Source organism: Schistocerca gregaria, chromosome 6, assembly GCF_023897955.1.
Source record: "Schistocerca gregaria isolate iqSchGreg1 chromosome 6, iqSchGreg1.2, whole genome shotgun sequence".
NCBI classification, from domain to species: domain Eukaryota; kingdom Metazoa; phylum Arthropoda; class Insecta; order Orthoptera; family Acrididae; genus Schistocerca; species Schistocerca gregaria.
Window position 1 is genome coordinate 5186592 of NC_064925.1, and position 27701 is coordinate 5214292.

At 44.8% G+C, this 27701-nt stretch overlaps 1 protein-coding gene across 2 annotated transcripts in view; it reads right to left on the minus strand.

The window, feature by feature from the left end:
- LOC126279135 (protein FAM151B-like) overlaps positions 1-27701 on the minus strand; it is a 379014-nt gene that overhangs the window by 308663 nt on the left and 42650 nt on the right. The window contains exon 1 of one of the 2 annotated variants that reach the window (XM_049979637.1): positions 10594-10735. The exons of the other annotated variant lie outside the window; for it this stretch is intronic. The gene's annotated coding sequence lies outside the window, so the exon portion shown is untranslated. Of the gene's footprint in view, positions 1-10593; positions 10736-27701 lie in introns of those variants that run through there. 2 annotated transcript variants of the gene reach the window in all.

Consider the following 27701-nt stretch of genomic DNA (forward strand, 5'->3'; position numbering starts at 1 on the left):
GCTTATAACTGTATTTCTGGGAACCGAAAATCTCCTCTGCACGAATCAACATGCGTTCCGAAAACGATTGTGTGATACCCAGTTCGCTTTGTTTGTCCACGAGATCCAGAAAGCAGTAGATACAAGTGCACAGGTTTGTGCCGTATTGCTTAACTTCCGGAAGGCGTTCGGTACCGTTCCGCAATGGTTCCTCATGAACAAAGTACTACCGTACGCGGCATCAGGCCCACTCTGTGACCTGACTGAAAAGTTTCTAGTTAACAGAAAACAGCATGTCAACGTACAGAAGTCTTCAGACGCAAAAGTATATTATTATTATCATTATTTTCGATTATTCCCTTTTGAGAGAGCGAATGAACTTGAGCAGTCATGATTTCTTCTTCTTTCTTCGTTCTTCCCAAATTCTCTTCATACGATCATCGTGTTCTCCCTTCCGTTCTTCCGACCATCTTTCTCCCGTTCTGTTCTCCGTGTGTCCATGTTTAAGTGCGTGTTTCTGTATAATGTTTCTAAACTGTTCCGTTGTTTATGTTATCTTGTGTGATCCCCAGTTCTTTAACATCTTCTTCTGCTTGAGTGATCCACTTTGTCTTGTTTTTGCTCTTGTTTACTATCTCAAAGATTTGTCTTATGAGCCTGCTTTTATTCATCCTGCTGATATGTCCATAAAATGTCATCCTTCTCTGTCTAATGGTGTATGTTATTGTTTCTATGTCTTTGTAAATCTTTCTAGTTGTCTTCTTCATCCAAATTCCTTCCCGAAACACTGGTCCATATATCTTCCTCAGAATTTTTCTTTCCTGCTTTTCAATCTCTCTGATCTTCGTATGACCAAGAATCACTGTAGTTTCTGCAGCATAAAGTGCTTCTGGTAGGACTACTGTGTTGTAATGCCTTAGTTTCGCATTGACAGAAGTAGATTTCTTATTATAGTGATTCCAACTGAGCTTATATGATTTTTGTAATCTGGAGGTTCTATCGTTATTGGCTATTGAGTTCAGTCCTGGTGGTTGGATTATCTCTCCCAGATACCTGAAGTGGGCAACTTGTGCCACTTTCCCGTATTGGGTAGTAATGGTGAGATTATCTACAGGTTTGTTTTCCATATACTGTGTTTTCTCGCAGGAGATTTGTAAACCAGTGTTCTTTGAGGTTTTGTGTAGTTTTTCCAATGAACGTTTGGATTCCTCTCTATTGTTCGTTAGAATGGAAACATCGTCCGCGGAAGCCAGACATTTCACCCTAATCATCTACTCTTTTTTAATCCCAAGCTGAATCCATTTCGTTTCCTTTTCCCATCTCCTCACAGTTTTTTCCAGAACCATGTTAAACAGAAAGGGGGGGGGGGGCATTCCATCTCCTTGGCGAACACCTGTATGGATATGAAATGAATATCACTTCCACGCAATATCTAGGAGTATGCATACGGAGCGATTTCAAGCGGAACGTCCGCAGCTCGTGGTCGTGCGGTAGCGTTCTCGCTTCCCGTGCCCGGGTTCTCGGGTTCGATTCCCGGCGGGGTCAGGGATTTTCTCTGCCTCGTGATGACTGGCTGTTGTGTGATGTCCTTAGGTTAGTTAGGTTTAAGTAGTTCTAAGTTCTAGGGGATTCATGACCATAGATGTTAAGTCCCATAGTGCTCAGAGCCATTTGAACAATTTTTTTTTCAAGCGGAACGACCACATAAAGTTAATCGTGGGTAAGGCAGTTGCGAGAATCAGATTTACTGGAAGAATCCCCAAGAAATGTGTTATGGAGTGAAGTCAGCGCCGGCTAGCCAGTCGGGAACAACAGAGAAGAGACGGCTGCGAGAAGAGATCAGCCAGTCGCACGCTGACCGACCTCCGTCCAGGACGACAACGCGACAGCAGCGGCCCCTACGTGAAGAGGACATAAGCGCCGCGCCCGAATGGTGGCAGCCCACGTCGGTAGCAGCTACAACGTTAGTTACTTTGTTAGGAATCTCCTTGTAGCACAGACTTGTGTTTGACTAGTCTGAAGACACATATAACAAAGTTAAGTTCTGTATCTTGTCTTATTATAATAAAACTCATTAATACGAGTTGTTTGGTTGTTTGTCTAGCGAACCGAGTATGCAGGATTCCTAGACACATCAACGAAGGCAGAAACCCACAAAACACTCGTTCGATCAATACTTGAATACTACTAGTCAGTCGGGGTTTCGTACCAGACATGACTGATAGAGGAAGTAAAGAAGATCCAAAGAAGAGCAGCACGCTTCGTTACAAGTTCTTTGTAAACGTGAAAGCGTCATGCAGATGCTCACACAATTGCAGTCGCAGACGCTGCAAAAGTGGCATTCTGCATCAGAGTGTGGTCCACTGGTAAAAGTGCCGAGACCGTACGTTCCTATATACAAGAGTAAACCTATATATTAGTTTTTTCTCCCACCTACACCTCCAAAAAGATAGAATCAGAGAGCTTGGAGCCCACACGGAGGCTTATCAGCAATCGTTCTTCTCGCCAACCATACGCGACTGGAACAGGAAGATGGGAAAGCGACACGTGCACAAAGTACCCTCCGCCACACACCGCAAGGTGGCCTGCGCAGTTACATGTAGATGTAGGAGGAGGAGCAGCACGCGGATGTTTTAACCGAACAATACAAACGGAAGCTATGTCTTTTTAACATCAGAAGTAAAGATTATCACGAGGAACAAACGTGATCCACCATTAAAAGAAATAATTATACTGTACGTCAGCAGAGTGTAAGCCGAGGACAACATCTGAGGAATTTCAGCAGAAAAGAAAAACTCTACGTGCACGGTATTGTCGAGAAAGACGAGTCTTTGTGACCTTGAAGGAAACTGGTTTTACACTGATGATGTTTACGTACTAAAAGTATAGTTTTTTGACAGATTTCGATTGACCAGTGCAATATTCCAGTTAAATATGAATTAAACCATTTGTGCACTGTCCCATTCATACCACAACACTTAAGGTTATCTAGAAGAATTTAATGATTCACGCAATCAAGAGCCTTTGAGGGATCACAAAATACTTGATCAATGAAAGCACATACAACATTTTCTATTGAAATGCCTCCCCAAAAACCAAATTGACATTTTGTTAGTACTTCATTTTTACAAATATGTGATGCTACTCTTGAATACATCACTATTTCAAGAATTTTGGACAAGGCTATCACAAGTGAGATTGGGCACTAGTTGTTAGCGTCAGACCTACTTTTTTTCGTGCAAAGGTGTAGAAATAGCGTATTTCAGTCTATCTGGAAAAATATCCTGTTTCAATGAGCTACTACATACGTGACTGAGAATCCTACTTATTTGTCTCTTCCACATCCTGCCTTGCATTTTCTAATCAACAGCCAGATCCTATTTTCTCTACAACCTTAAAAAGTGATTATTAAAACTGTTTTCTACTTCTTACTTCTTGTTAACAAAATTTTCATTTAATTTGATAGAAGTGCAGTCTTACTGCGCTCTTGGTTGCCCTGTTTCCCTTATAACAATATTCCAAATTGTTTTAAATTTATTTTTATATGTGATAATCTCAGACATAATGCACATACTTCTGGACTGTTTAATAACTTTTCTTAATATAGTGCAGTAGTTTTATAAAGTTTGACGTTTTGGAATCATTACTCCTCCAAGCTATAAGATACATTTCCGTTTTCTGTTTACAAGATGCTTTTATCCCTTTAGTAAGCCATGGCTTTTTACATGGTTTCTTACAATTATATTTCACCGTTTTCTTAGGGAAATACACTCCTGGAAATTGAAATAAGAACACCGTGAATTCATTGTCCCAGGAAGGGGAAACTTTATTGACACATTCCTGGGGTCAGATACATCACATGATCACACTGACAGAACCACAGGCACATAGACACAGGCAACAGAGCATGCACAATGTCGGCACTAGTACAGTGTATATCCACCTTTCGCAGCAATGCAAGCTGCTATTCTCCCATGGAGACGATCGTAGAGATGCTAGATGTAGTCCTGTGGAACGGCTTGCCATGCCATTTCCACCTGGCGCCTCAGTTGGACCAGCGTTCGTGCTGGACGTGAAGACCGCGTGAGACGACACTTCATCCAGTCCCAAACATGCTCAATGGGGGACAGATCCGGAGATCTTGCTGGCCAGGCTAGTTGACTTACACCTTCTAGAGCACGTTGGGTGGCATGGGATACATGCAGACGTGCATTGCCCTGTTGGAACAGCAAGTTCCCTTGCCGGTCTAGGAATGGTAGAACGATGGGTTCGATGACGGTTTGGATGTACCGTGCACTATTCAGTGTCCCCTCGACGATCACCAGAGGTGTACGGCCAGTGTAGGAGATCGCTCCCCACACCATGATGCCGGGTGTTGGCCCTTTGTGCCTCGGTCGTATGCAGTCCTGATTGTGGCGCTCACCTGCACGGCGCCAAACACTCATACGACCATCATTGGCACCAAGGCAGAAGCGACTCTCATCGCTGAAGACGACACGTCTCCATTCGTCCCTCCATTCACGCCTGTCGCGACACCACTGGAGGCGGGCTGCACGATGTTGGGGCGTGAGCGGAAGACGGCCTAACGGTGTCAGGGACCGTAGCCCAGCTTCATGGAGACGGTTGCGAATGGTCCTCGCCGATACCCCAGGAGCAGCAGTGTCCCTAATTTGCTGGGAAGTGGCGGTGCGGTCCCCTACGGCACTGCGTAGGATCCTATGGTCTTGGCGTGCATCCGTGCGTCGCTGCGGTCCGGTCCCAGGTCGACGGGCACGTGCACCTTCCGCCGACCACTGGCGACAACATCGATGTACTGTGGAGACCTCACGCCCCACGTGTTGAGCAATTCGGAGATACGTCCAGCCGGCCTCCCGCATGCCCACTATACGCCCTCGCTCAAAGTCCGTCAACGGCACATACGGTTCACGTCCACGCTGTCGCGGCATGCTACCAGTGTTAAAGACTGCGATGGAGCTCCGTATGCCACGGCAAACTGGCTGACACTGACGGCGGGGGTGCACAAATGCTGCGCAGCTAGCGCCATTCGACGGCCAACACCGCAGTTCCTGGTGTGTCCGCTGTGCCGTGCGTGTGATCATTGCTTGTAGAGCCCTCTCGCAGTGTCCGGAGCAAGTATGGTGGGTCTGACACACCGGTGTCAATGTGTTCTTTTTTCCATTTCCAGGAGTGTAGTTACCAACTATACTCACAAAAGTATCATGAAATAGGTTAAATTTTAAATTAGCATCAGGTTGCCTGTACACCTCATCCCAATATAACTGTTGCAAGCTTTCCCTAAAATTTTCGATTGTTAAATCATTAATTGAACGCACTATTTTGGAGGACTGTTTTGGATTACTGTATGAAGCTATATCATATACTGTAACTAGCTGTGCATCGTGATGAGACAGGCCATTCTTAACACAATACGTTTTTATTTGATTAAATTTATCTTGTTCTATGAAAACATTATCTATCAGTGTGCTGCTTTTCTGTATCATCCGAATAGGAAAGTCAATAACTGACATCAAATTGAAAGAACCAAGTAATACTTCGAGGTGAAGCTTTCTACAGGACTCTCTAAGACAATCTACATCGAAATCCCCACAAACAATAATTTGCTTTCCTCTGTCGGTCAGTTAGCACCATAAAGAATCCAAGTTTATGAAAAGTAGTTGAAAATTTCCCAATTGGGACCTATACATGGCTACAATTAGAGGAAAAGTGCCATTATTTAGTTTAAGCTCACACGCACGTGCTTAGATATGCTGCTCAATGCAAAAATTTTTAGTTTCCAAATTTTTCGCACTATGGCAGATTTTAACATATATGGCAAATTCAGCTTTCTCCATAGTGTCTCTACTTACGTGTGCTGGAAGTTTATAACCGCTTACATTTACCATTTCCATACCTATGACTATGTGATATTCAGACAGGCATAGTACATCTATTCCACCCTCAGTTTCTAAACCTTCTAAACCATCAAGAAGCTTATCTACTTTGTTTTTTAATCCCCTGATATTCTGGAGCAATATACAAACATTATTTTTCACTGTACTGTTGCGAGAATATCGTGACATTTCAACATCTCTAGTACCTGCCTGTCTGAACTTTTTATTAGACACCGTACTTTTTCTGTAAAAAATAAATAGCATTATTCTCGCACAAACATATTAAATGAACCTTTGACGAAACGCGCTCATCTCCTTTGAATCCCCAGGAGACTATCAGTTATGCCAGATAAATAATTCAAACTAACGAAACACATTAAAGTATCGGTGAAACGCTCTTTCTTGGGTGGATTACTTTTCCTTAGAACTCATTGAATAAATCTCAGCCTAGTTTTTGAAGTCAATGTCTTTAATTCGCATCGGACTGGGCTCTATAATGCTTACGTTAAGAGCTATGAGCACTTGTGCATTAGAAGAGTTGTGTTACAAAGTAGAAAAGAAGAACAAGTGCTCATAGCTCTTAAGGTACGCATTTTAGAGCCCAGGTTCACTAGACTTTTTGGCTTCGAGTGATAATTCCTGTCATGTCCGTGAATATTGACCAATCCTCCGGGAGGACTCTGTATATTTAATGGCTGTGACTCTTTGCACAGATTAACTTCCAGTTGTGTACCTGCACAGTAATGGGTATGTCCGCTTTCCTTTACCTTCAAGGCCAAATGTTGGTCGTCCCTGTACCAAGCGGCGATCGTTTGCACGTTTTCCTGCATTTTGCAACCATTTCCTGGCACTGCGACTTCCCTGTATACACCAGCATCAATCGCCAACAGCCACTCTGATCCCGCTAAATTCTGAATCCAGTCTCAAAGCTAGTCCGATGTCCAGTAAACTCCTATATTCTTCGTCAGGCGACTGTCAGCGAATACTGCGTCACCCTACTCACTGACAGACCACTGTTTACCATATTATGGATGCCACGGTCGAATTAATCGGAATGTTCATGGGAAATCTTTTTGCTGTAACCATTCTGATTTCCACATGTGACTTTGGAATGATCTACTGCTAGGTGGAAATATATAGTAATAACAGCGATAAAGATATTTCTGAAAACATTATATCTTTTTTGTGATTCAACAAGATACTGAATTGAAAGATGACGTGCGTCACTACGAATGAACGCAATGGCAGTCTTCCTTCGACGGCTTAGCGATAATTCACCTAGCTGTGGGTACGACAAAACTTGATACACAACACACTTTCCTTAAGGACATATAACCAGCTAAAAATAACCACACAGCAGAAGGAGACGTGGAGGAATTTTCACTATTGCTATCAACATTTTGCCAGAGTGTAAAGAACACCAAAATGCAAATATTTATCTGGCAAAATTTCAGCTTCAAATGGCGATGCTGAAATGATTGGGAACCACGCGGACACAAAATAAAAATGGGGTTGGTTGCATCATTAAGGAAGTATTTGTCGTGGATTACTAATGCTGAACATCTTAGTAGCTCGTGCATAGCTGTTGAAGCAAATAACACACAGAACAATGGAAAATAAAGTTGAGGAGCTCTTATATAACGATCAATTTGGCTTAAGAATGGAGGGAAAACACTTTCATAGGATTAGTCGATCCAGAACAAAAGGTTCGGCAGCCTAAAATGATATAAAGTGTTTGAAATTCACAGAAAGATAGATATAGCGACCAGCCAGAACATAATAGCAGGTACGTTGTGTTGTCTTAATCAGCATCATAAAAGACTTGCACCACGCGAACGGTCTACCCGGAGGGCGGTCCTAGCCACACATTTCATTTCAGTACTCAAATGTAGGAGTAATACCCTTGAACTGCAACAGTACTCCAGTCTGTGTACAGAAGAACATAGCGCAGCATTCCACAGTAATGGCTAAGCGGCAGTCAGTTTCCCGATGAACACAGAAAGTGTACACAGTACACACATGAAACTGCAGAGACCAAATTCTACGTAGTGAAATATCAATTTTTGTTGAATTATTCTTTTAGAATAAAAATATACTATGTTCTACCCTACTCACTATTACACTGAAAAGTAATTAAATCCAATTTCTTACAAAAAAATCTCTTTTCATGCTGAAATGCATGGTCCCCTCCTTAACGTCACCCATTATCTGTCACAACTCGACACCTTCTAGAGTGAATGGTACAGAAATTAATTGCACAACAGTCACCGCACCACATACGGGAGCTACCAGGAAGCACGCGTATTCAACAGACATGGATATCAAGTGAATATGGGACGCATTATTGCGCGGCTTATACGGCGGGACATGCAACCAATAGGACATTCTGGTCCCACAGGGAATGAGGCACGTGTGATAACGCAGAAAATTCGACAGGGGCCAGTATAAACATGCATCACAGACGACGTACCCTATGTCCGCCGTACACGAATGAGTCGTTTTGGCAGTGGGCCCCTCTTTCCAAATGGTTTCAAATGCCATTAAAAATATATTTCATTCCATTTAAGAAAGTCATGGTTGCTTCAGTATTTGGGTGGATAAGAAACATAGAAGGTTTAAGAATACAGCAAATAAGAGGCGTGTTCGAAACATAAGGCTTGTTTTCTTATATTTAAGTTACGCAATTCGGGACACAGTTGCACGGACGCAGTGCCACCTATTGCGTTTGTTTTACGAAGCCACGGAAATCGTTATTCTAATGCAGTAGTCGTTTGACGGTGAAAGCAAACAATGGTTTCTGTCTACAAGCTGATGGACCTGCGCTCGTGTTGTCATTTTATCATTACATGTCAAACATTGAGTCCAAATAGAGAGGGCAACGAATTTGCGCTCACCATCTGGCGAAGACAGCTGGCGGAGTAGTCGGAATATTGTGTATGGAGGAAACGGCTGGAAAAACAAAAACTTCTGAACCATCAGTTTCGTCCAGAATGCCAGAAGAATCTCAATAATGGCTTCCAAAATCGTTGTTCCGCTAATTACGATAGGGTGCCGTAATTTGATTTGTGAGTGAAAAAGCGTATACAGTTGCCAAAATTCGTCAATAGTGCCTGCTTTGAGCCTGCAGTTATAAGTGAAGGGAAGGTAAGACAAGACTTTTACTAAAGTAGAGATGAAGAGGGATGGCAAACCCAGTATCCGGACCGATGAATTGTGCAACAAGGGGAGAAAAACCTGTGATCTGATTAAAGATTTGTGTTCTGGCTGATGAATTTCCTTGTGAAGGACGCAAAGTTGTTTTTAGGGATAAACAATTCTCGCCACAAAACTCAGATATTGCAAATTGTGTGAAAGGTGCCACTGAAAATGCTTAGCGACCAATACAAAGAGCAATAAATGGCAAACAAATGAGCGTTTTTTTGCCGTTGTCGAGAAGATGGAGACATTTTGTTTTCACACATTGTTATGGACGACGACAAAATATTTGAGACGTCTTGTAGATAACTGTTCACTCAATGTAATATACTTCCTGCAGATAAACATACAGTAAATCTGATATTATGGAAATTACTGGAGACTGCACTTGAAACATAGACTTTTTTTCGAGGCAGTGACTAGTATCAGGATCTTGTACTACAGTTTTACGTGTAAGCTTAATCACAAAAAGTTAATTATTCTGAATTTTTGAGATTCAAATATACTTCTAAATATCATGCATGTACCTAACTGCATACTGAAATTGTGCTTCTGTCATTATTTGCTGTCCCCAACGATCTCGCCTACAGGAAAATGGACAACATAATTATAACGGGAGAGATAGTAAACATTAGCGAAACGAAAAGTACAATAAAAGTGAACAGGAAGCATTCAGGCAACAACAGTGTTGTCAATAATATCATGCAACACAATCTGTCTCCCTTCCAGCCCTGATATTTCGCCTCAGTTTCTACATCTGTGAGTCAAATTCTCTGTGTACTTTGAATACATCTCTTTTTCTTTTGGCATCTTTTATCTCCCAGTACATGCTACTGATTTTGAATATACCGTCGTTGTACAGATTCGAATAACTTATTAATTGTGGGATACTGAAGCGATAGGAGAAAGAGCTGAGTGATAACTTCTCGCAGCAGCAAAAGTCTTGTACAATGAATCTCAAATTTAATTGTTTCGTTGTCTACACTGTAGAGTCTGTGAGAACAACAAAATCGCGCCAGTGAAATCAGTTACTCGCGACAATTAGCACAGAAGACATTAAAGGACCAAACTGTTTGCACTGAAAAATACTGTATGACACTTTAAGCCACCACGCGTTCTGTCGTTACGTCCTCCAGGTGTTACTGAGCGGAAACAGAAGGAAATTTCTGATAGCATATTCGTGGGTACAAAAGCATAGTACAGAAACTTAACTGTCTGAAGCTCTTCGACAAGTTTGAAAATTGCATGGTAATAAAGTCTAACTAGCAATGGGACTAATATGCAGCTGTTTGTAAAGATATAAATTTTAGTGAGTACATGAAGGATTACTTTTACAAAAAAGGAAGGAAAAGTGAGGAACGATGTGTAAAACCATGCAAAATTCAGAAGTGGAAAATCAGTTACTGCAAGATACAGTTTTCAAAAGGTTTTATATCGCGGTTTTTTATTTACCTTGAAATGCCGCGTGGAACAACTAACAACAAGTCAGCTTCTGATTGATGTTAAGAGACGAACTGAAAATACTCACAAGCGTTTGTACAAAACGTCCGTTATGGTACCTTCTCATAATTCTTCTTCAGAGTAATATCCTCTGTGAGGGTAATTACTTCTTGACATTGTTTACTAAAAACAAATCGTTGAGATTTTCCACAGAGTGTACATAACCTCACTTGCATCGTCTGCTCCCCGCGCAACGTCAGCGGCATCTGCCGCCCGTAAAGGGAACTTCGTAGAGAGACAAATGAGTCTCACGGAGCGCACAGTTCAGTCTCCGAAACTTGTACTATTAGAAAAACTATAGCAAGGAAAATGGAAATTGCCTAATATAATGAAGGGATGCATTTACTGATAGATATATTTGTACCAATATTTCTGCAGTCTACATCTGCAGGATGTGACGGTATTGCTTAACAGGCTTTGCAGATGCCAGCTTGGACAACTAGTTGTTAATTAATAATAATTTTAAAAAATAATTAAATATATAATAATAATAATAATAATAACAATGATAATTTAATTACATCAATACTTAGTACATTGCTCCAGTATAAAGTTCAAAAACGGCAGTTTAGAGAAACAGAAGAACATTTGTTACCAAGTTTTAGAAGTCTGCAAGCTCACCACGGAAGCAACTGCGAAGTATGACCCCGTGATCACTTTCCCCCGCCCCCTTCAAACTCTTGGATTCGCACCGGCGCAGAGGTACAATAAATAAACCAATAATGGCATACTGTAGGGAACGACATTAATAGGTAGTCATTCAAAGGAATGTATCAGAAGACTGAAAGCGATCAGTATTCAGAGGATCTGCAGATGAAAATTAGAATACCTGTATACAAGGTGAAACATAATGAAAATAAACAAAATTTTCGGACTTCTCGAAATTTTTAATCAGTAGCTGTCATCCTTGTCATTCTTAAAATCTACCCATCAGAATTGTAAATTAATTTAGCAATCACTTTATCCTGTCTTAACTTGTTTGGAAAGCAGTGGGTATTTAATCCGTACAAAAAGTTAATGCAAAACATCATTTATGATCTTCCATTCGGCGTCCAACTTGCAGCAGTAACTGTCACTGTTATGGCAGTAGCAAACGAGCTGGGTTTGTGCTTCTGCACCTTCAGTTCCATCTCTTTCGATTGCTGAGGCATCTGTGACAACAAGGAGTCAATCTTCTGATGGGTACTAGATCTTTATGGTGTCTCTGGAGATGGTATCCAGCTTTATACGTATTTTCAATTTTTCCGTCAAACTGAGTTTAGAGCGTATCTGAATTCTGGAGAAAATGATAGTCTCAAATTTTCTTTTTGCATATGAGAAATTATTCGCAGAAATCTTTTTTGTGATTCCTGGTATCGTGGATGTATTACATAATTATACTAATAATTATCTGATGATGATCTAATGAATTTTTCATTTTATATGACAGCTACTGAATGCCTCACAATGCACAATGCAGTACAGCCTGGAGACACTAGAGGTCTTGGAAAGAAGAATTCTGAGAAAAATCATGGCCACCTTTCGAACTGAAGACGAATGTAAAACTTCAAACAACAGGGAAGTCTACCAGAATTTGGAAAGCGTTCCGGAGAGTACCAGAATTAGGAAGGGTTTCAGCCTGCATGGAGACCTAAAAGAAATCGACGAATTTGGACAGAAGAACAAAGAAAGCACGCGTAAAACGTATGAAGGAGTACTGGAAGCAGAGAAAACTCCAAAGGGAAAGAGCGTGATGCTCAGAGGTCAATTCGCTTGAAATAATAAAAATAAACTCTAGACATTAGAACAAGCATAGCCTTTTGTCCCATATAAGTACACAACGTTTAGCACTCCCCAAGTACTAGTCTTTCCATCAGTGGAGCAGCCTCTGCCATACGGGTAGTACACCTTAGTGTTCGGAATATCTTCCTCAGGTCACTAAATACAGGAATTTACAGTGTGGAAACTGAGATAGGTGCCACGTATTGTAACGTTTCCCTGGCCACTTTCGCAACTTAGGGACGTGAATTTACGTCAAATGTGAAAATTTCAATGCCACCTTTCAACGACATCTACAACCTCTGTATCTTTACGAGCGTCCTGCAGCCGATAACTCCCCTTGAGTGACATCCATTTTTTCAAGACCAGACCAGAAATATGTACGCGCTGCTCTGAGGCAATACTTTGAACATCCAAGATGAAATGTTTCTACGAGAGACAAGAGACTGACTGGGTTGTCTCCACTAGAATACCTAGCTTAAGTGTTGTGTAGAGTACTTTACAGATATTAGATCTACAAGAACGCTGTATGATCAATTTCTCCAATTGTCTACGTATTGTATATTCACTGAATTTAACTGTCAGGGAGTCAATTCTGAAAGTATTTGTCTGAAGAGAAGCCTTGTATGGAAGCGACACGTGAACGGTGAACTCTATAGAGAGGAAGGGGATAGAGGTTATAGAAACATGATCCTCCAGCAAAATGCTGAAGATTAGATTGGTAGAGAGTATAACTGGTGAAAAGGTGTCGCTTAGAGTGAGGGAGGAAAGACGCCTCCACTAAAACAAGGGACAGGTTGTTTGCACGCATCTCGGGAATCTCGCAGTCTGAGGATTTGTTTGACGCAGCTCTCCGCGCTTCCTGTGCAAGCCTCTTCATATCCACACTATTACTGCACCTCACATCTTCTTAAATGTGTTTCCCGTAGTCCAACCTGGCTATTCCTCTACAACTTTCAGCCGTCACACTTCCCTCAATTACCAAACTAACTTTTTCTTGATGCTTCAGTGTTTTCTTTTAGTTAAGGTGTGCCACAAATTTCTTCCACCCAGACTGGATTCAAGTTGGTTTGTTGTTGGTTGGTTTGGGGAAGGAGGCCAGACAGCGAAGTCATCGGTCTCATCGGATTGGGGAAGGACGGGGAAGGAAGACGGCCGTGCCCTTTGAAGGAACCATCCCGGCATTTGCCTGGAGCGATTTAGGGAAATCACACTGGATTCAATACCGCATCATTAGTCAAACGATCTACTCTGTAGTACTACATTTCAAAACCTTCTCTTTTATTCTTAACTGTGCACGTCACAAGTCTACAATCCAGATAAACACTTTCGGATAAAGAGTTGCTAAGACTTAAATTTAATTTAGGTGCTAAACTAGTTCGTTTCCAATAACGTCATTTATCTTGCCGTCCACATATATCCACGAGATTTTGAATATGTAATTGACGAATGGAGAAAATGCAAAAGTGCAGACAATGAGTTAGGCAAAAGATAATATGGAAAATGGCACGTGGGTTTAAGTGTGTGTGTGTGTGTGTGTGTGTGTGTGTGTGTGTGTGTGTGTGTGTTGTGTGTGTTTGCAACTTACTGGCGCTCCAAACCGAGGTTAGCAGCGTCCTTACACGTACTAACAGATACGAATGTGGACAAAACGACTAAAATTGTTGTCACACAGTCAGGAGGAAGCATACAAAATTACAATTATTCATTCACTCCCAATGTGAGATCAGTTAGAGGAGAATATAACGGCTGTAGAAGCATGTACAACTAAACCGAAAAACTGGTACTCCTGTCTAATATCGTGTAACGTCGCCGCGAGCACGCAGAAGTGCCGCAACACGACGTGACATGCACTCGAATAATGTCTGAAGCAGTGCTGGAGGCAATTGACAGCATGAATCCTGCAAGGCTGTCCATAAATCCGTAACAACAAGAGGGGGTGGAGATCTCTTCTGAACAGTACGTTGCAAAGCATCCCGAATATGCTCAATAATGTTCATGTGTTAGTGTTTAAACTCAGAAGAGTATTCCTGGAGCCACTCTGTAGCAATTGTCGACGTGTGGGGTGTCGCACTGTCCTCTGCAATTGTCGGTCGGAATGCACAAGGGACGTGAATGGATGCAGGTGACCAGACAGGGTGCTTACATACGTATCACCTGTCAGAGACGTATCTAGACGTATCAGGAGTCCCACATCAGCTGCGCACGCCCCACACCATTGTAAAGTCTCCATCGGCTTGAACAGTCCCATGAGGTTGTCTCCATAGGCGTACACGTCCATCAGCTCGATGCAATTTGAAAAGACAGCCGTCCCACCAGGCAACACGTTTCCAGTCATCAACTTTCCAATGTTGGTGTTGACGGGCCGAGGCGAGTCGTGAGGCTTTGTGCCGTGCAGTGATCAATGGTAGACAAGTGAGCCTTCGGCTCCGAAAGCCCAATCGGCGATTTTTCGTTCAATGGTTCACATGTTGACACTTGTTGATGGCCCAGCACTGAAATCTGCAGAAATCTGCGGAAGGGTTGCACTTCTGCCACGCTAACCGATTCTCTTGAGTCGTCGTTGGTCCAGTTCTTGCAGAATCTTTTTCTGGCCGCAGTGATGTCGGAGATTTGATGTTTTACCGCATTCCTCATATTCACGGTACATTTGTGAAACTGTCGTAGGGGAAAATCCCTACTTCATTGCTACCTCGGAGATGCTGTCTCCCATCGCTCGTGAGCCGACTACAACACCACGTTCAAACTCACTTAAAGCTTGATAACCTGCCATTGTAGCAGCAGTAACCGGTCTAACAACTGCGCCAGACACTTGTTGTCTTATATGGGCGTTGCCGACCGCAGCGCCGTCTTCTGCCTGTTTACATATTTCTGCATTTCAATACGCATGCTTATACCAGTTTTTTGGCGATTCGGTGTGTATCACAGAGTGAATCAATGCTCGGCATCCGAATGGCTCTGTTAGTACAGATTTTGTTGAAACAGATACAAGTGTTCAAAATTTATGAGTCTGTGATGTAACGGCAGTTCACAGACGTTGCTTACTTACGTACTCGGTCCAGTCATCTAAATGCGACCACCGCCTGTGTTCGACGTCAAGTGTAATAACGACGCACAGATGAGAAGTGGCAGGAAGGTACATAAAACATGTCGGGGAAACGCTGGAAACGGCGCAGTTGTTGTTCTAATATGGATATGGAGCGAATTATGTGATGCATGATGCGTGATCGTTGGCTTTCGGGCCAAGGCTGGAAGCATTTCCGAAACGACTAACTCTGTAAACTGTTCGTGAGCCGCCGTGGTTAAAGTATACCGTGCATCGCAAAATGGTGGTATCCGAAACAGGCGCCGAAGCAACTGTGTTGCACTGCTCGCTGTTGATGAAAGGGGTGAACGACGGCTGCGGATATGTGCAACTGTTGAGCAACTGAGCAGCCAGACGAACCAAGTGGCCACCAACAGTGTGTCCTCAATTACCATCCAGCGAACGTTGCTGCGCGTGGGCCTCTGCAGCAGGCGACCATGCTACTTCTGTCCATCGGCGAAGGAGGGTTGGATTTCTACGTCAATGCCACGACTGAGCGCCCAGATGAATCACGTTTTATGCGCTAGCGGAGTGATGGCCGTTGACTTGTACAGGGCGAAAGTCTGAAGGTAAAGAATTCAGGCCACAGGACGGAGCGTTACGGCCAAGTGAACGTTTTCATGGTGTTCCCTCTATGATCTCATCGCTATGGAAGGCACAATTGATCAACGCAAGAATGTACCCGTCCTTGGGACCAAGTCCACCCTACAAGCAGTTGTTTCTTTCCTCGCCACAGTGGCATCTACCAGCAGGACAGTGCAACGTGTCACACAGCTAGCAGTGCACGTGCTTGGGTCGAAGAGCACCAGCATGAGTTCACCGCAGCTGTCCACGGCAGTGGAGCCGGCATGGATCCACATACCTGCTGGTACCTTCCACAGCCTCACTGACTCTCTTCCTGTACTTCTTGCAGTGGTCCGCTCGGCGAAAGGTGGTTATTCGGCCTTCTGACAAGTGGTTACATAATCTGACTGGAGAGTGTAGATCTGTTCGCCATTTAACAAGTTTTCCATTGTGCTATATTCACTTTCAAAGCCTGAACGTTCGTTTCCTTGAAACTCTTTGATTTCAAAGCCCACTTAATCAATAATGAACATTTTACCATCAACCTACAGTATCAGAAAACTTAAGTTAGATATTGTACGTCTGGAGGACAACCACCGATCTGCCAAAACTTTATGACCTCTGCCCACGGCGACTTTGGATGCCGCCTCGTTGCGTTGCGGGGACGTCAGGCAGTAAGAAAAGTCTGCAAGCGGAGCAGACACGGTTGTGGCATCACCCTGGCGAAGAGAGGGACATCCGTTGAGATAAGCGACTTTGAAAAAAGAGCAGATTATTATTACGCACAGTCTGTGAACGACCTTGAAAACGGGGAAGCTGGGCCAATGTTCACGTGCTACTGTCGTAAGCATCAGCAGAAAGAGACAGAACAGTGAAACTACCAGTAGACGATAGATGATTGGCTGTCCACGACTCTTCACAGAACGTGGGTTTCGGAGGCTTGTCTGTCTGGTCTGTAAAGTAGGATAGACGGTAATCTGTGGCATCTCTGCCGAAAGAGTACAATGCTGGTGCATGCGCAAATGTTTCTCGACACACCGTTCATCTAAAAGTATTGCACACATGTAGCTCCGCAGCAGAGCAGCCCTACATGTTGACATGTTGACCCAACCATCGGGATTCGACAGTGCCGGCTATAGTGGCCGAGCGGTTCTAGGCGCCACAGTCTGGAACCGCGCGACTGCTACGGTCGCAGGTTCGCATCCTGCCTCGGGCATGGATGTGTGTGATGTCCTCAGGTTGGTTAGGTTTAAGTAGTTCTAAGTTCTAACGGACTGATGACCTCATAAGTTAAGTCCCATAGTGCTCAGAGCCATTTGAACCATTTGATTCAACCGTTGCTCAATGGAAACGTGTCGTTTCTTCGGATGAATCAAATTTTTTGCAACACTAGGTCGATGGTTGTCTCCACAAACGCCGTCATCGAGGTGAATGGCGGCTCGAAACGTGCACCGCGCTATGGAATAGGCTGGTGGGAGCAGTACTATGCTATGGGAGACATCCTACTGCGCTTGCATGGGATCTGTGGCAGTAATCGAAGACACGCTGACAGCAGCAAACCATCTTCAGTCCTTCATGCCTGATGTCTTCCCGACTGCGACGTCATCTTGGAGCTATATAACTGTCCATGTCTCGGAGTCAGAACCGTGGTACAGGGGTTTGAGGGGCATTATAGTGAACTCACGTTGATGTAACGGAGACAAAATTCGCCTGATGTAAATGCTATGGAACCGATACCAGGCGCCATTACTGGGTACGCAAATCAGCAGTCCGTTATTTACGCAAATTAGATGACCTGTGCGTAGACATCTAATACCACATACCTCCACAAACCTACCAACAAACTGTCAGATCCCTGATACGCAGAATCAGTGATGTATTTAGTTGCAAACACGGTCAGACAATCTATTAAACAGATGGCCATGACGTCTTGGCACATCAGTGCATATAGGAGGGCCTTTTGTTAGAAAGCTACATCTGCAGATAAAACGGTGCGACAATTGGTCTTCATTACACAGAGCGGGATGGTTTCCAGGTGCGCTTCAGACGCGCTGTGTGTTACTCGGGCCAGGACGACTCTTTGTGTGAACCAAGGTCCTTCCGCTGAGACGTGCGCCGCTTACTGATCACGTGCTGAGGTCTGCTGCGCCGTGCCATACCTTTCTCCTCACACCGGGAGCTGAGCGTGGGGAGCTGTCGAGTCCCGTATCCAAAGGATATCCAGATGTGGGAATCGCGGGGGCACCAACATCCCTCGTCAAACCGACGACACGAATGTGAACGTGACGCGGGACGCGAGCACGGCGTGCGCTCGGCTCACACGCACTGAGGAAGCTTCCTAGTACGTAGTGTGGCCCACAGGTAGCAAACCACACACTGAATTGACGAGCACCTAACGCAAGTGCATTTTCTCACAAAGTCCAGTTGTAATGTTTAGCAGAAAGACAGAGTCGCATGGCATTGTTTGGTGGGACACCGCTGAGGATAGGTTCAGCTGGCAAATCGCAAGTGATATCCTTAACCCGCGTAAATTGTACACCTTTTAAGTCATGTATGGGAGTTCTGTTTCCGTTACGTATGGGTGTAATGCAAGTGTGTCTAGTTTGGTGCTTGTCGCACTAAATCGAAGGTCAAACCCGATGCCAACACATAGACTGCCCCGTTCTATTAGAACCAATCTGTGACTGGACTGATGTTTTCTTGGTTGGGACAACGCGGCATCTTGGATGGAAACTCATCGACAGATGTACAAGTTGCTTCTACGTGTGCCCCGGGCAAGCATCTTAGGACATATGTTATTCGTGTTGTATATGTATTAATGAACTTCAAAACAAATTCAAATGGTTCAAATGGCTCTGAGCACTATCGGACTTAACTTCTTAGGTCATCAGTCCCGTAGAACTTAGAACTACTTAAACCTAACTAACCTAAGGACATCACACACATCCATGCCCGAAGCAGGATTCGAATCTGCGATCGTAGCGGTCGCGCGAGTCCAGACTGTAGCGCCTAGAACCGCTCGGCCACCCCGGCCGGCGAACTTGCAAACAATATCAGTAGTGATCTCACACTTTTCGTAGATGACACAGTGTCTTGTCATGAAACACTGTTTGAAAGAATCTGTACAAGTATTCACTCAAATCCTGATAGCAATTTAAAGTGGTGTAAAAATTAGTATCTTGCTTTAGATGATAAGAATTGCAGAATTGTGCACTTCAGAAAAACAAAAGGTAAACGTATTATCCCATGATTATAATATCAATGTCCGCAGCTCGTGGTCTTGCGGTAGCGTTTTCGCTAACCCGCGCACGGATTCGATTCTCGGTGGCGTCAGGGATTTTTCCTACTTCGAGGTGACTGGGTGTTGTTGTCTCGTCTTCATCATCCTCGTTCATCCCCATTACGGTCGGAGGAAGGCAGTGGCAAACCACCTCCACTAGGACCTTGCATAGTGTAACGGTGCGGGTCTTCCGCATCGTCCCCTACGCTTCTCGGAGTATGGGACCTCATCATCATTATAATATCAATGAGTCACACCTGGAATATGTCAACTGCTGCAGCTATCTGAGTGTAACAATTTGTAACTAAAACAGGTGACACACTTCAGTGTCTTTGATAGGACATTAGGAAAATGCAATCAGTGTACAAAGGACGTTGACTGGTTACCAAACATTCGCGCAGTCCGTCCTAGAATGTTGCTGTAATGTATAGAACCCCTGCCACACAAAACTCAGAAGAGATGCTGAACAACACTGTTCAGTCTCATTAATGCGACCTTTGTAAAACTCCTGAATGACCACCTTTTTCAAAGTGGACCGCCGTGAGACGTGAAGGATGAGAGTCAGTGATGTTCTGGAAGGTGCGGGCAAGGAAGTGCACCCATGCCGAATCCAGCGCCTTTCTCAGTCGCGCTAGGTTTCTCGGTTGAGGATTCATGGCACGAACACCGGCGGTCCCACAGATTCTCGACTGGATTCAAATCCGGGCGGCCAGGGGAGTGCGGCAAACTTGTCCTGGTGCTCTTCGAAGCACGCGCGTACACTGCGAGCTGAGACAAGTCGCGTTGTCCTGCTGGTAGATGGCATCGTGACGAGGGAAAACGAATTGTGTGTAGGAATATGGATTGGATTGTTTGGGGAGGGAGACCAGACAGCGAGGTCATCGGTCTCGTGGGATTAGGAAAGAAAGTCGGCCGTGCCCTTTCAAAGGAACCATCCCGACATTTGCCTGAAGTGGTTTAGAGAAATCACGGAAAACCTAAATCAGGACGGTCGGACGACGGGATTGAACCGTCGTCCTCCCGAATGCGAGTCCAGTGTGCTAGCCACTGCTCCATCTCGCTCGGTGTAGGAATATGGTCTCCAGGAACTTGTACTGATCCACCCTGCCTTCCTACCAGCGAATGTATTCCGATCTGGACGCCTTCGACTATTGTTGCAGGCTGTTTGGTTTCAGATCTTCCACGCTGTACATACCAACGGCCATCTGTCCGATGGAGCGTAAAACGTGATTTATATGTAAGGACCACCTGTCGCACTAAGTAGAGGTCTAGTTGGAAAATTGGTGTGCGGATTACAGTTTTGGTCGTGGACGGACAGCAGTCAGCATGGGTGCCCGTTGCAGAGGCCCATACACAGCAATGCTGGCTGAACGGTCGTTGAGGAGATACTGCTGGTAGGCCCTCGGTTCATCCGCGCGGTCAGATGCTCGACGGTTGCGTTTGTATTCGCCCGTACACATCTCCGTCTTCTATACGATTTTGCAGAGCCTATGCTATTCTCAATTACGATGCAAAGTTCCTATGGACATATGTGCATATCCAAAGGAACAACCACTGCGGCGACTACAGCCGTTATGATATACATTAAATGTATTCGCAATTACGAATATGGACAACCATCGGCTGCAGAATGGAATGACGTTGAAAAATTGTGCCGAAGTTGACTCTAACCACTATGAGAGTTAAACATCTGAGGCCATCAGTCCCCTAGACTTAGAACTACTTAAACCTAACTAACCTAAGGACATCACACACATTCATGCCCGAGGCAGGATTCGAACATGCGACCACAGCAGCAGCGCGGTTGCGCCCTGAAGCGCCTAGAACCGATCGGCCACAGCGGCCGGCTGACTCGAACTCGGATTTCTCGCCTATGGCGAGCGGTCGCATTACCATTTGGCTATACGGACGCGATTCACGGCCACACTGAAACTTTCATATGTCGTCAGCCATGCGTCTACGGCCTGTACTCGTACATCCATTACGTACATTCCAGTACAGGCGAGACATTTTACTTGAAAGTCGCTTTTCCCGGTGTTGGCGGGTATATACGTTATTGCAGTGCCTGTGTTTTTCTGACTTACGATGCAACGTTTCCTTTGGACATGCATGGCTGACGACACATGGAAATTTCGGTCTGGCCGAGAGTCGTGAACTGATGGCCAAATGGATACCTCCAAGCACGACCTCTCATCTATTATACTGCGAGCCTATGGCGAGCGGTCGCATTACCATTTGGCTATACGGACGCGATTCACGGCCACACTGAAACTTTCATATGTCGTCAGCCATGCGTCTACGGCCTGTACTCGTACATCCATTACGTACATTCCAGTACAGGCGAGACATTTTACTTGAAAGTCGCTTTTCCCGGTGTTGGCGGGTATATACGTTATTGCAGTGCCTGTGTTTTTCTGACTTACGATGCAACGTTTCCTTTGGACATGCATGGCTGACGACACATGGAAATTTCGGTCTGGCCGAGAGTCGTGAACTGATGGCCAAATGGATACCTCCAAGCACGACCTCTCATCTATTATACCTTTTAAAAAAAGTAGTTAGCGCAGTGGACAAAAATGAAATGTAAGGCGACAGCTCGAGATAAGCGGGAAATCGTGGATCGGTGCGGCATAAATTTTCACTGTCGTCATTCCATTCTACAGTTGATGGTTGTCCATATTCGCAACTGTGAATACATTTAATTCTTGTTATCTATGGCCCGCGGCGTAGCACAGTTGCCTCTGCGGCTGGTTTGGATATCGTCATTTTGCCGTGAGCGGTATACTTTAAACACGACGGCACGCGAATTGTTTACAAACTTTACCGCTTAGGTAATGCTTCCATCCTTGGCTGAAATGCCAGTGATCACGTTTCCTCATTGCGACTACGACTGCTTTGTTCTCCGAGTGTCTCCCCCCCCCCCCCCCCCCCCAACACTGACACGTTTTAATACCCGCTACTGCTGCTATTACCATCTGGCGTCTGCTGTGAGTGGTTATTACACATTGACATCGAATACAGGTGGTGGTCACATTAATGCCACTGTAACGTGTGTGAAGGACAGCACAAATGGTACAGGTTTGTCTGACGCATTAAATTGCGTGACCGGGGTTCTGGAAAAACTTAACTTGCAAACGCTTGAAGATAGACTGTTTACAAATTTCATGAAACAAATTTAAACGATAAATCTAGGAATATGGTATAGTTTCCCACGTATCTCTCCTGTAGGGATTAGGCTAATTACAGCACGCTCCATACATGAAAGGAAGGAAGATGGTTGAAATGGCTCTGAGCACTATGGGACTTAACATCTATGGTCATCAGTCCCCTAGAACTTAGAACTACTTAAACCTAACTAACCTAAGGACATCACACACATCCGTGCCCGAGTCAGGATTCGAACCTGCGACCGTAGCAGTCCCGCGGTTCCGGACTGCAGCGCCTAGAACCACAAGACCACCGCGGCCGGCAAAGGAAGGAAGAGGCCCTGGTACAGTAGGAAGTAGCCTTTGCTACGCACTGCACAGTTGTTTGTTGATTGCAGATTTGGATGTGCGTGTAGGGCTTAACGTACTCCATTAACAGTGCCACATGCCCTCACCCCAAGAGAAACTGTGGTGGAATTTGGGGCGTTCAGGAACAACACACCACCTTAGCTCCCCATGCCGGCCAAATACTGATGGTAAAGATTTCTTTCGCCACCAGGATGCGAACTGGGTACCCCCGGAATCGCGCGTCACCGCAGGCTCGTGTGTTAGTGAAGTCGGCTATTGAGTCGGTACATGCACGAGATTTACCTTAATGCAATGTTATGAAGCGCTGCTTTCTGCTACGATAAACCGCAATCGCGATAGGCTACAATCCGACCTTTATCAAAGTCGGAATTTCTCCTCCTTACACTAGGCATCACAACAACGTTTTACCAGGCAACTCCGGTGAACTGCTGTTTGTGTATGAGAAATCGGTTGGAAACTTTCCTCATGTCAGCACGTTGTAGGTGTCGCCACCGGCGCCAACCTTGTGTGAATGCTCTGAGAAGCTAATCATTTGCACATCACAGCATCTTCTTCCTGTCGGTTAAATTTCGCATCTGTAGCACGTCATCTTTGTGTTGTAGCAATTTTAATGGCCAGTAGTGGATATTCGTCTGACAGTTGCTGGATCCCGACTGACGTGAGCAACAGTACCTTGGAACTGTCTCGATAGCACCTGGTCTTCTTGCCCTGGAACTATAGTTGTGAGACGTGCTAATAGACGTCTGTCCTTCGTGCAAGAGGCGTAAGACGATCTTCTCGTCAACAAACAGCATTCAAAAGCCACTCCGTCATGCCACAAAGCAAAAATGCGCTGTGTAATCCTTCTCTATACACGAAATGTAGGTTGCGTTATTCCTATCTACTCTGTGCGCTTGCACTGTGATGCTGGTCATCCGCGTATCCAAGCATCTATATCTGTATCTGCATACATACTCCGTTAAGACACTGTATGGTGCATAGCGGAAGGTACCCTGTACCACTATCGGGGGAACTTTGCTGTTCCACTCGCAAAAGAAGCGCTGGGAAAACGACTGTCTATATGCCCCCTTTCGATAATGTTGACTGGAATCCTGTCTTCAAAATTCTGAAAGTACAGAGGTAAGATACAGGGAGCGAAAGGCTACTTACAACTCGCACAGGAACCAGACGCCAGTTGCATGATTCGCGGGGCATGAAAGGGAAGCAGTGGTTGACAAAGGATTGGCACAGGGATGTAGCCTATCCCCGAACTTATTCAATCTGCACATTGAACAAGCAGTAAAGGAAAGGAAAGAAAAATTTGGAGTACGCATTAAAGTTCAGGGAGAAAAAACAAAAACTTTGAGATTTGCCGATGACTTTGTAATTGTGTCAGGGATAGCAAAGGAGTTGGCAGAGGAGTTGAACGGAATGGACAGTGTCTCGAAAGGAGGGTAGAAGATTAACATCAACAAAATCAAAACAAGGATAACGAAATGTATTCGAACTAAATCGGTTGAAGCTCAGAGAACTAGATAAGGAAACGAGACACTTTAAGTAGTAGATGAGTTTTGTTGATGGACAGGCAATGGCAAGAAAGCGTTTCTGAAGAAAAGAAATTCATTATCGTCGAATGTAAACTAAAGTGTTACGAAGTCTTTTCTGTAGCCATTTGTTTGGAGTGTAGCTTTGTATGGATGTGAAAGATGGACGATAAACAGATTAGACAGGAAAAGAATAGAAGCTTTTGAAATGTGGTGCTACAGAAGATTGCTGAATATTAGATGGGTAGATCATGTAACTAACGAGATGGTACTGAATAGAATTGGGGTGACAAGAAATTTGCGGCAGAACTTGACTAGTAGAAGGGGTCCATTGATGGGATACATTCCGAGACATCAAGGGAGCGGCAATTTAGCACAGGAGGAAGTGTGGACGGTAAAAATCTTAGAGGGAGACCAAGAGATGTAAGTTTCAGTAGTTATCCGGAGATACAGAGTCTTACACAACATAGAGTGGCACGGAGAGCTGCGTCAAACCGGTCCCGACTAAAGACCACGCGGGCCCTAGTTCTCGTATCTTCGACGTACTTACGCGAAATGTACGTCGGCAGGAATACTATAGTTCTGCAGTCAGCTTGAAATGGTGGTTATCTAAATTTACTCATTAGCGTCTTCTTCCCTCTAGAGATTCCCATTTGAGTTCACAATGCATTTTAGTACCCGGGTATTGATTGAATCTACTCCTAGCGAATCTAGCAGCCTACCTCTGAATAGATTCCTTTAGTCCGATCTCGTGGCGCTCTCAAACTTTACCAGTGCTCATGAATGGGTCGCGAAAATGTTCTGTACAGTGTCACCTTCATATACTTTCTAAGATTTTTCTAATAAACCGAAGCAGTCCATTTCCCTCTACAATCATTACCCACTCGTTCCTTTCCCCACTGCTTTCCAACGTTACGCCCAAGTATTTAATGGATGCTACTGTAGCGAATAGTACATCACTAAAACTTTATTGGAAGACTGTAGGATTGTTTTTCCCATTCATCTGCATTAGCTTAAATTTTTCTACAATTAGAGCTTCGTTACAGGATCATTTAGTAATTGCGAAAGCGTTACGGAGATGATAGATAAACTCCAGTGGAAGACTCTGCAGGAGAGACGCTCAGTAGCTCGGTACGGGCTTTTGTTGAAGTTTCGAGAACATACCTTCACCGAAGAGTCAAGCAGTATATTGCTCCCTCCTACGTATATCTCGCGAAGAGACCATGAGGATAAAATCAGAGAGATTAGAGCCCACACAGAAGCATACCGACAATCCTTCTTTCCACGTACAATACGAGACTGGAATAGAAGGGAGAACCGATAGAGGTACTCAGGGTACCCTCCGCCACACACCGTCAGGTGGCTTGCGGAGTACGGATGTAGATGTAGATGTAGATGTAGGTGCCATTTATCACACCAAACAGAAATTATGTCTAAGTGACCCTGAATCCTCCTACGGTCACCTAACGAGGACACCGTTCTGTACACCACAGCGTCATCAGCAGACATCGCAGTGCTGTTTACTCTATCCGTCAGACGGTATGTATGTGCAGAACAACAGCGGTGCCGTCACACTTTCCTGGGGCGCCCCTGACGATACACTTGTCTCTGATGAACAATGGCCGTCCAGGACTACGTACTGGGCTCTATTACTTAAGACGTCTTCGTGCCACTCATGTATCTGGGATCCTAAACCCTATGCTCAGACCTAACAATCTGCAGTGGACCACCGTGTCAAGCGCTTTCCCGAAATCTACGAATATGTAATCTGCCTGTTGACCTTCATCCATGCTTTGCAGGACATCGTGTGAGAAAAGGGCAATCCGAATTTCTCACCACCGATCCTTTCTAAATCTGTGTTAATTTCTACACAGAAGCTTTTCTGTGCCAAGAAAATTTATGAGATTCGAACATAGAATATGTTCATGAATTCTCCAGCAAACTTTTGTTAAAGATATTGGTCTGTAATTTTGCGGGTCAGTTCTTTTATCCTTCTTCTATTACACAGTCACGTGCGCTTTTTCCGGTCGGCTGGGACTTTGTTGCAAGCGAAAGGTAAGCGATAAATGATAGCAAAGTAACGGGCCAATACCACAGAGTGTAAAAACGAATTGGGATTCCATCCGGATCTGGCGACTAATATAGATGTACTGCAGGTAACGGCATTTTGATTTTTGTTGCATGTGGCTTTCATCAATGGTGAGCAGTGTTCGAGCTTTAGAGAACAGCTTTTTCGGCAATTACGTCATTGCTTGACTCTAAAGTCATACGTATTTTACAAAAATCTTGTACATTTCGGAGTTTTATGTGTGGTATGGATCTCTTTAATATCTCTAAGCATGTGAAAAGTCTGCTCTACGTTAAAAACAAGAAAAAAAGTATAGCTCAGTGGCCTCTGGAAAAGCTTCGTACTCGACAGCTGTCAGGCTCAATGCAGTGGGAGCTGACAGGACCCGTATAGCTTGCACTGGTGCACTCTGGGCGAGATCGTTCCATGTCGCTCGCTGCCAAATGCCGATTAGTTTGAGTACGATTAGCGTAACGAGTCTGCAAGGTTACCGGCAGCAGGAAAAAGCGGCGAGACGATGAGTCAGGGGCAGAAGTAGCTGCCAGAAGCGGAAAAGTTCCCAGGGGGAAGTCGGGAGAGGCGAGCGAGCGGCGGTTTCCGCGTCTGGTCACGTGGCTGCAGAGGGGCGTGGCCGACGTCCGGGGTGTTGGACGGTGTGGCGGTGGGGAGGGGTGGGGGGGGGGGGGGCGTAACAGGGGAGAGGCGGCGGCGGCTTCCGCCGACACCGACTTCCGGGTCGTGATGTGCGAGCCGTGGCCCGCGTCACGCGTTCTTGCTGCCCACCGCTTAACCTGCCACTCAACAACTCCACTACGGCCACTGCAGCACAAAAGTTGTCAAAACATGTCTAACTAATTGAGGTACAGCGACCAGATTGGATCTGTAGTCCGATTCACTTTTCTTCTACACTGAAGAGCCAAAGAAAATGGAACACCTGCCTAATTTCGTGTAAGGCCCCAGCGAGCACGCACAAGTACTGCAACACAACGTGGCATGGACTCGACTAGTGTCTGAAGTAGTGCTAGAGGGAACTGACACTATGAATCCTGCAGGACTGTCCGTAAATCCGTAAGAGTACGAGGGGGTGCAGATCTCTTCTGAACAGCACGCTGTAAGCATCCAAGGTATGCTCAATAATGTTCATGTCTGTGGAGTTTGGTAGCCAGCGGAAGTGTTTAAACTCAGAAGAGTGTTCCTGGAGGCACTCTGTGGCAACTGTCGACGTGTGGGGTGTCGCATTGTCCTGCTGGAATTGCATAATGGACATGTACGGTTGCAGGTGATCAGACAGGATGCTTACGTCGTGTCACCTGTCAGAGTGGATCTTGGAGTATCAGGGGTCC